Below are 10818 nucleotides of genomic sequence, written 5' to 3'. Positions count from 1 at the left end.
ATATTTTCTATTTCTTTCTGGTCCAGTCTTAGGAGCTGACGCCTTTCTAAGAATTTATCCGTTTCTTTTAGATTGTCCATTTTATTGGCATAGAGCTGCTCGTAGTGATCTCTTACATTCCTGCATCTTTCTGTGGTGTAGGTTGTAACTTCTCCTTTTCCACGTCTCACTTTATTGATCTCAGCCATTCCCCCCACCTCCACCTTTTTTGTTGCTGTTGTTCAAATGCGTAGGACTAACAGTTTATTATGTCAGAGAACTTGGCTGAAATATTCAGCCATCAGGTGACTGGCCATTATTTTTAAGGACTCGTGGAGGACGCTGTGAAGCAACAGAGGACCTGCAAAGGGCAAATGCAGTGTCCAGATTTAAAAATGGGATGAACGATGACCCTGGAACTTACAGGCGTCAGCCTATTTTCCTTACCTGGAAAAACCCGAACAAATCATCCAAAATCAATTTGTGAGCGCAGAGGAGAGCGAGCAGTGCTGGATAATAACTCACAGATAGTCTGAAGCAAAACGCTGTCAAAGTTTTATAATTTCTTCCTACGCTCGTGAGAGCCTGGTAAATTAGGAGGCAGCAATGGCATCATATTTCTTCACTAATAAAGTTTATTGTCCCTTGTAACAGTCTCGTATCATCTGAGCAAATTTGAACTAGAATTAGAGGTCAAATACAGTAACACGGGCACGCACGCAATTGTGGCATTTCACCGGAATCCTCATTAATGAATAATTACATCCCAATTTGATAGCTTAATAAAGCAAGATTTTGTGAGAGGCCCCTGGGGATCTAGGACTGTGTGATATTTTCACCTTTACCAATAAAAAGACTGTACTCTTGTCAAATGAACCAACAGTAATCTAAGAGGTAGAGTTATCACTGTTAGCAACAGTATCAGAAGTCAAAGCAACACTGAAATAATACAGAGAGTGTAGTTTAGCAAAGTAAGGGAAGTTACAAGGATATTTTTCTTCTGAAACAGCAAGAAAGGAAATCTATAGAGAAAGGACTATGAGGGAAAGAGAAAGTGAAAGTTGCTCAGCCGTGTCTGACTCTTTGCGGCCCCATGGACTATACAGTCCTTGGAATTCTCCAGGCCAGAATACTGGAGTGGGGAGCCTTTCCCTTCTCCAGGGGATCTTCCCAACCCAGGGATCGAACCCAGGTCTCCTGCATTGCAGGTGGATTCTTTACCAGCTGAGCCACAAGGGAATATGAAAAAGAAAAAAGTCTAGAATGTGAATTGAAATACATGTAGGTAATTATTCAATAATAAAAATCGGTTATAGAAATAGATTTTGGAGAAAGGGGCATTTTTAAAAGATCAAATTCATAATTTTATATTTAAAAATAATTGTTCAATAAAAGAGGCTTCCAACAAAGTTATGTAGGATTGAGTTTGAGAGTGCCTGATTCATCAGAAATTCAGTATCCAACTGTGAGACCTTTAGGGGTGGAAAGGAGGACTTACTCATCTTGAAGCCCATGCTGGGGATGGTGGGTTCTTTTCCCAGTAGAAACTGGGGGGGAAATGACTGGATTGGAATCAAGGCCTCCTTGCTTGCAGTGAACATATGAGCTGTACTTCTGCAAAGATGCTGGTCCCAAACTGCTATGTGTCCTAGGCTAGCCAGGTGCTGAAGTTGAGAGGAACTATATTGAAAAAGTGATTCCATGCTCATTGAATCCAAAAATTAGAGAAGTTGAGGATTTCCCACATTAAGCACAAGCTGGAATCAAGATTGCCAGGAGAATATCAATAACCTCAGATATGCAGATGACACCACCCTTATGGCAGAAAGTGAAGAAGAACTAAAGAGGCTCTTGATGAAAGTGAAAGAGGAGAGTGAAAAAGTTAGCTTAAAGCTCATCATTCAGAAAACTAAGGTCATGGCATTTGGTCCCACCACTTTATGGCAAATAGATGGGGAAACAACGGAAACAGTGAGAGACTTTATTTTGGGGGGCTCCAAAATCACTGCAGATGGTGACTGCAGCCATGAAATTAAGATGCTTACTCCTTGAAAGGGAAGTTATGACCAACCTAGACAGCATATTAAAAAGCAGAGACATTACTTTGCCAACAAAGGTCTGTCTAATCAAAGCTATGGTTTTTCCAATAGTCATGTATGGATGTGAGAGATGGACTATAAAGAAAGCTGAGCACTGAAGAATTGATGCTTTTGAACTGTGGTGTCAGAGAAGACTCTTGAGCATCCCTAGGACTGCAAGGAGATCCAAACAGTCTATCTTAAAGAAGACCAGTCCTGGGTGTTCATTGGAAGGACTGATGTTGAAGCTAAAACTCCAATACTTTGGCCACCTGATGCAAAGAACTGCTTCATTGGAAAAGACCCTGATGTTAGGAAAGATTGAAGGCAGGAAGAGAAGGGGAGGACAGAGGATGAGATGGTTGGATGGCATCACTGACTCAATGGACATGAATTTGGGTAGACTCCAGGAGTTGGTGACGGACAGGGAGGCCTGATATGCTGTGATCCATGGGGTCAGAAAGAGTCGGACACAACTGAGTGACTAAACTGAACTGATATTGTTGGTGGTGGGAATGTAAATTGGTGCAGCACAATATGGAGGTATCTCGAAATTAAAAATAGAATTGCCATATGATATTGCAGTCCCTTTCTTGCGCATATATCCAGACAAAACTATAATTCAAAAAGATACATACACCCCAATGTTCATTACAGCACTATTTACAATAGCCGAGACATGAAAGCAACCTGCGTCCATCAACAGATGGATGGATAAAGAAGACGTGGTATATACATGAGAAGTGAAAGTTAATCGCTCAGCCGTTGTCTGACTCTTTGGAGCCCAAGGACTGTTCCTGCCAGGCTCCTCTGTCCATGGAATTCTCCAGGCAGGAATACCGGAGTGGGTTGCCATTTCCTTCTCCAGGGGATCTTCCCAATCCAGGGATCAAAACTGGGTCTCCTGCGTTTAAATATATGTATATATATAATGGAGCATGACTCAGTCATAAAAAATAACAAAATAATGCCTTTTGCAGCAACATAGATAGAGATTACCATACTATGTGAAGTAAGTCAGACAGAGACAAACAAATATCACATGGTATCACTTCTTTGTGGAATTTAAAATACAACAGAAATGAACTTATTTACAAAACAGAAACAGACTCACAGACATAGAGGACGGGCTTATGGTTGCCAAGGGAAAGAGAGGCTGGAAGGGCTGGATCGGGAGTTTGGGGTTAGCAGACGCCAACTGTTATATATAGAATGGATCAACAGTAAGGCCTTACTGTGTAGCACAGGGGACTATATTCAGTATCCTGGGGCAAGCAGTAATGGAAAAGAATATGAAAAGGAATATATATGTATGTGTATGAGTGAGAGAAGTCGCTTAGTTGTGTCCAACTCTTTGCAATCCCATGGACTGTAGCCCACCCTGCTCCTCCATCCATGGGATTCTCCAGGCAAGAACACTGGAGTGGGTTGCCATTTCCTTCTCCAGGGGATCTTCCTGACCCAGGGATGGAACCCAGGTCTCCCGCATTGCAGGCAGAGGCTCTGATCCAGATTCATATATATTATACATAGAATATATATGTAATTGAATCACTTTTCTGTGCAGCAGAAACTAACACAACATTTTAAATCAACTGTGCTTCAATAAAACAAATTTTTAACATTCGAGGCTTGTCTTTTCTTTTCTAGTCATTTCTTAGCCCTTCACTTCTTTTGCATTTTATAAACACACGGTTTTTCAGTGAGTTGGAAATTTTAAAATCTGGCTTCTCACCACAGGTAGTTTGAGAAAAAAATGATACAGAGCACATAGAAAAGGGGGAAATTAAATTCTTTCATTATCTTAATACCAGATTGGTTTATTTAAGACCATTTCCAGAAAACAGATTGCAATATTTGGAAAAATATCAAAGAGATTTAGAGTTATGAATATGGTTCGCATATTCACATAAGTAATAAGACCAATCAGTGAATTATAAATCAATGGTCGTAAAACTGATCTCTTTAGCTATCTTTCTCCTTTGTGATATAATCTTTCTAACTCTTCGTGGTCATTTTAAAGTGACTTCTCCTCCAGAACACTTAGAGGAAGCATATTTATTTTGGTGTCAATGATCATGCTAACAATGCCTTTCCAAATCTCCTTCTGAAGAGATTATTAAGCTATAGAGCAATGCTGGTCCTGACATTGTTTACCTCTAAGGTCAGTGCAGAATCAGTTGCTAGGTGCGATCCGTGATCAAAAGCCTTAAGTCCACACAGACTGTCTCTTCACGTCCTCTTATCTGAGTCCCCATCACTCCGTTGCAGGGCACAGTTAGAAGAGGCTGACCGAGGACTTGGAGCGATCCCTCGCACTTATTTCTCTAGGTTTAGGCCTGATTAGTGTCCTCTTTTATCTATTAAAGGGGACTTTTCATCAAAATCCTCATCCTCTACACATCCTTTACAATGATACATAACCGATGGTTTTCCACATGCTAAAAACAATGAAAAGAACTATGAAGGACAAAAAATAAAAAAATAAAAATAAAGAGCTCCAGAGGTCAATAGCCTGATGGGTAGAAGTTCATCTCATCTTACACTCTGTCCTTTAACATCCTCAGGGAATGACAAGGGGCCGAATTAACAATTAGTGACTTCATACGACTGGGCTTCCCTGGGGGCTCAGACGGTAAAGAATCTGCCTGCAATTCAGGAGCCCAGGGTAGGATCCCTGGGTCAGGAAGATCCCCTGGAGAAGGGAATGGCTACCCACCCAGTATTCTTGCTTGGAGATTTCCCTGGACAGAGGAGCCTGGAGGGCTGCAGTCCATGGGGTTGCAAAGAGGCAGACATTTGCATGAAAATGAAGTTCCTGATGCTGCCTGAAGTACACAGGCACCTACCGACCTCAGTGAACCTCGTGGGTGACGGAGCATCTGTCAGCCAGCCCCGTTTATAGCACCAACTTTAGACCCTTCTCCTCTGACAGGATCACTCTTGAAGGGTTTCTCAGTGGCTGCCCACACAGCAGCCATGTAGGTTTCAGGAGGCAAAGAACAAACCCTCTTGCAGGCAAGAAGCCGGGTTGTTGGTGTTGTTCTGTCTCTCAGTCGTGTCCAGTTCTTTGCGACCCCACGGACTGCAGCATGCCAGGCTTCACCATCTCCTGGAGTTTTCTCAAAGGTCCATTGAGTCAATGATGCAAGAAGCCAGGACCTCACTTCATAAAGGCCTGACTCCTGCCCGAGTATTTCAGTTCCTCCTTAAAGGCTCATGGCCAGAAGACTCACCCAACTCTTCAGCCCAGCATTCAGGGACCCTGGGGTTCTACAGCCATAACATCCACCCTGAAGCCCGGAATCTGCTCTCCCTCCAACCTCCTGAATGCTGGACTCTTCCGCCAACAGCAGCCCTGCTGGGCGGGGCCGGACAAGTCAATGAGCCTTCTATGTGCTCCTGTGACTGTGTTTATGTGGTTCCGAGACATATTTCACTTTGTATTCAACCTCCCTGACCCCAGAGCAGACTCACTCCTTCCCAGCCTGGAACGGTGCCCCTAGGTAGTCACAAAGCCTGGCACACAGCCAGCATCCAGAGGTGCTGACCAGGGGTGTTTCTGAGCAGAGTCTCTTTCCTCTCTGGACCCACTCATGTCGGGTGGAGTTGGCGGGGAGGGCTCTCTGTCCCTTTCTCATCCTTTCATGCTTACGAAAACATGGTGTCACCGCTCATTCGTCCTCTCCAGCGAACAGTCCTAAAACTCTCTCTCTCTATGATCCTCTGTGATTTCTGTTTGCTGATGCCCTCTCAGAGACCACCTCCCTTCTAGAATTTTCCACGACTTCTCTCTAGATTGTACCTCCTGCATCTTTGTCCTCTTCCTGGTCCTGTCCAGAAGCTGTATCTCTCATAGCCTTCCCCAGAAGCTGTGTTCTAAGCCTCGGCACCAAGGTATGCAGCAGTCAGGTCGGTGTTCTTCCCTCCTGTCACCTCCTACAGCCTTCCTTCACTCCTGGTGTAATATTCCTGCTCGAACGTCCTGAAATCCTGCCACGCCACTGTCATCACCAGAGCGCCTGGTTAGCTCTCCCGCCACTTCGTCATAAGGGTCCCTGTGTTACTCTAAACCCAGACCTGATTTGGAAATGGGGGTCATTGTGGGTGGAATTAGTCAGGTTAAGATGAGGTCGTACTTCAGGCGGGTGAGTCCTTATAACCCAGTATGGCTGGTGTTTATGTAAGACGCAGAGAGAAGCATCCATGTGAAAACAAAGACTGCCTGGGGAGGACGGAGCAGAGACTGGAGTGATGCGGCTGCAAGTTGGGGAGGGGGGGCAGGAATGGACAGTCATCCATCACTAGAAGCTAGGAAGGAGGGAGGAAGGGTTGTACTCAGAGTGATCGGGAGAAACCAGCGCTTGCCAACACCTTGATTTGAATTGTCAGCTTCCAGAAGGTCAAAGATGCATCCCCGTTGTTTTAACCCCTGCCCCCTCTGTGTCTAACAGCAGCCCTCAGAAACCAAGGCACAAGCCTACACCCTCAGGAAAGTGTATCTCCCCCTCCTGATAATTCCCCACATGCTGAACAGACCCTCTAAAGAAGACCCAGAGAGTGGTTGTTTGCAGTCATCAGTCCACAGATTCAGATTCAGAAACATTAAACTCAAGAATCAAACCATTCTATGTCTGGTATTGAGCCATGTGATTAGGGATAATGTATCAACTACAAATGGAATGATATTCATCACAAACGGAATGATATTCATCACATTGCTTTCTTTGAGATTCAACCTAATATATAGTGAATTATTGATTAGATTTCCCCTCAAGTTTCAGTAAAGAAATGGAATTGAGCCAGAAGTATTTCACATCAAGAAACCATCATTTCCGAAAGAGCCTCCAAAAAAAACACATATTAAAAATCTAGACTTGGTCCCCCAAGACAAAGTGCATTTGATTTGTTTTAACTGTAAAATGTTGTCCACATAATCCTTATGTGTGCTCATTCACGTCCAACTCTGCGATCCCATGGACTGTAGCCCACTGGGCTCCTCTGTCCATGGGACTTCCTGGGCAGGAATACTGGAGTGAGTTGCCATTTCCTTCTCCAGGGGATCCTCCTGCCCCAGGGATCGAACCCATGTCTCCTGCATCTCCCGTATTGGCAGGTGGGTTCTTCACCACTGCACCACCTGGGAACCCACATAATCCTTCAGTTCAGTTCAGTTCAGTTCAGTCGCTCAGTCGTGTCCGACTCTTTGCGACCCCATGAATCACAGCACGCCAGGCCTCCCTGTCCATCACCAACTCCCGGAGTTCACTCAGACTCATGTCCATCGAGTCAGCGATGCCATCCAGCCATCTCATCCTCAGTCACCCCCTTCTTCTCCAGCCCCCAATCCCTCCCAGCATCAAAGTCTTTTCCAATGAGTCAACTCTTCACATGAGGTGGCCAAAGTACTGGAGTTTCAGCTTTAGTATCTTTCCTTAGGCAGCATTATTTTTCCCCTACAAAAAATTTCTAGTATTGGGCCATGTTCTATTCCAATTCATCACCAAGCCTAAAATAACAGTTCATTTATGAGAGGAAGAGTTCAAGGATGACTTCATGTGCAGCGGAGACACCCACACAACTGACCTGGAATCATCTCCAAAGCTGTTACAAGAGCTGTCTTTGAACTTCACCAAAAAACCTCAAGATTTCCTGTCCAAAAAAATAAAAATCACAGCTTGGCCTCTGAATCCTATAATTAGTCAGTTTTCAGACTTAACCTTTTCTTTTTCATTTGTAGTTCCTCTTTCTAGGAAAATTTCCATTTTTAAAATTCAAATCTTGTAAAGCATTTAATGTGTGAAATGGCTTCTGACCCAGATGAAGGTATTTACGCTAAAGACATTCAGTGAGCTCCTACTGTGTACAAAACATTGTTGTCTCCGTGGTTCTAGAGAGAAAAGCAAAATGAGTATTATCCCTCATTTTATCAAAGTTCACCAGCTATACGGATATGTATATTGATAACTGGAGAAGGAAATGGCAACCCACTCCAGGATTCTTACCTGGAGTATCCCATGGACAGAGGAGGCTGGCAGGCTATAGTCCATGGGGTCGCAAAGAGTCGGACATGACTGAGGACGCCCATGTATATTGATAAATACGTGTTGATTGATATATCAACCCAAATTAACTAAAAGTCGGCTTTTGCCCCAGCCATAGACCCACCCCTGAGATTCCTTCGAGCTGCTCATACAGGGATTGATTCTCCCTCTGGAACCATTAAGTGGGTAGCTGTCAGCCACCTGCATCAATCACTCCCAAGGCAGGAGCACTGTTAGCACGGCTTTCTGTGGGCTTCTCTGGTGACTTAGACGGTAAAAATCTGCCTGCAGTGCAAGAGACCCGGATTCAACCTCTGGGTCAAGAAGATCCCCTGGAGAGGGTAAACGGCAACCTACTTCAGTATTCTTGTCTGAAGAATTCCATGGACAGAGGAGCCCAGCGGGCTACACTGTGGGGTTGCAAAAGAGTCAGGCACGACTGAGCAAATAGCACTCGCACTTTCACTATCTGGTCAGAGGGGACAACAATGCCCTCATCTGTGAAAAGAGGGCATGGGCAGTCCTTTCCTCTGCCCTGCCTCTCGCCTGGCTACTGGATAGGTTTGTCAAGCCCTGGTTTGAGTTAGAGTTCAGACCACTAACCTCTGCTGTTTCTGCCTGCACGTGGCCCCTTTGTGTCTGCCTGAGTGGGGAGCAGAGGCAGGAGGAGGAGAAAATAGGGAAATGCAGTAAAAGGTGAAAGGACAAAGGTCGTGAGAGACAAGTGGTAAACGGCATTATGTGCCAACTGAAAGCACGCGAGTACGTGCTCAGCTGTGCCTGCCTCTGTGACCCCATGGTCTGTGGCCTGCCAAGCTCTCCTGTTCATGAAAATTTCCAGGCAAGAATACTGGAGTGGGTCTCCATTCCCTTCTGCAAGGAATCTTTCCTACCCAGGGACTGAGTCCGAGTCTCTTGCTTCTCTTGCATTGGCAGGTGGATTCTTTACCACTCTGCCACCTGGAAAGCCCATGCCAACTGAGATGAAATCATTTAATTAGGTCTCCCTTTTAAAACAATTGCGCATGCACCCCAAAGTTCATTGCAGCACTTTTTATTACAGCCTGGACGTGGAAGCAGCCTAAAGGTGCGTGAGCAGAGGAATGGGCAGTGAAGATGTGGTACACGCACACAATGGATACTACTCTGCCATAAAACAGAACGAAATAGCAGCATTTGCAGCAACGTGGATGGGCCTAGGTATTGCCATACTGGGTAAAGTAAGTCAGACGGAGAAAGACAAATACTGTATTCCACTTACTTGTGGAATCTAAAAAAAAGCATACAAATGAACTTATTTACAAAACAGAAATAGACTCATGGACATAAAAAAACAAACTTAAGGTTACCAGAGAATTGGGGGCTGGGTAAATTGGGAGATAGAGATTGACGTATATATACCCACCACTGTATATAAAATAAATAGCTACTAATAACCTGCTGTAGAGCACAGGGAACTCTACTCAATACTCTGTATTGGCCTTTGTGGGAAAAGGTTCTAAAAACTATATACACACATATGTACATATGTGCTCTACACCTGAAACTAAAACATTATAAATCAACTATACTCCAAATGAAATTTTTTTTTAATTGCTGAAATCTAAGATACTGCTAACATTCTGATACCTGCCCCCATTTCTGTGGCAGAACGTCATAGGTATCAAATTTTTTCAATTTTTTGCTATATAAATTAAAGTACAATCAATATTATTTCCATGATAATATTTTCTAAAATTTGAGTTGAATGTTAATTTAAAAAAAAAAAGCACGCAAACTTCTAATGACTGTCCAGTGTTAATCAATCATTTTCACTATAAAGTTACTAAGGCAGATTGAAAAATGTTACATCCCGTCTCCACTATCAGCACCACCACTGAAGACAGTCACCTTCTGTTTCCTGGAACCTGTACATGTTACCTTATATGACAAAATAGGGAGATGGTGATTTGGAAACGTAATTAAATTGAGGATTTGAGATGGAGATATGTATTCCAGATTAGTGGGCCCTAAGAGCAATGACAAGTGTCCTTCATAGGAAGGAGTACAGGGGGATTTGACACACACAGAAGAAGGCAACATGAAGACAGAGAACAGAGACACTTGAAGATGACCACAAGCCAAAGACTACTGGCAGTCAGCAACATCTGAAAGAGGTAAGGATCAGATTCTCCCTGGAGTCTCTGGAGAGAGGGTGGCCTGGTGCTATGCTGCTTTGGGTCCAGGGATAATTAAAAAAGACTGAGTGCTGAAGAATTGATGCTTTCAAATTGTAATGCTGGAGAAGACTCCTGAGAGTCCCTTGTACTGCAAGGAGATCAAACCAGTCAACCCTAAAGGAAATCAACCCTGAATATTCATTGGAAGGACTGATGCTGAAGCTCCAATACTTTGGCCACCTGATGTGAAGAGCCAGCTCCTTGGAAAAGACCCTGATGCTGGGAAATGTTGAAGGCAGGAGGAGAAGAGAGTGACAGAGGATGAGATGGTTGGATGGTATCATCAACTCAAGGGACATGAGTCTGAGCAAACTACAGGAAGTAGTGATGGACAGGGAAGCCTGGTGCGCTGCAGTCCATGGGGTCACAAAGAGTCAGACATGGCTGAGCAACTGAACAACAAGACTTTTAAAATAGAAGAAAATAGAGGCTATATGTCGTTGTTGAGCAGCTTCTATCAAGTAAAGCTCATACACGTACAAAACGAAGCACTAAAGA

This window comes from Capricornis sumatraensis, chromosome 12, assembly GCF_032405125.1.
Source record: "Capricornis sumatraensis isolate serow.1 chromosome 12, serow.2, whole genome shotgun sequence".
NCBI classification, from domain to species: Eukaryota; Metazoa; Chordata; class Mammalia; order Artiodactyla; family Bovidae; genus Capricornis; species Capricornis sumatraensis.
The sequence above is the reverse complement of the archived record's forward strand: the minus strand, read 5'-3'. Positions refer to the sequence as shown.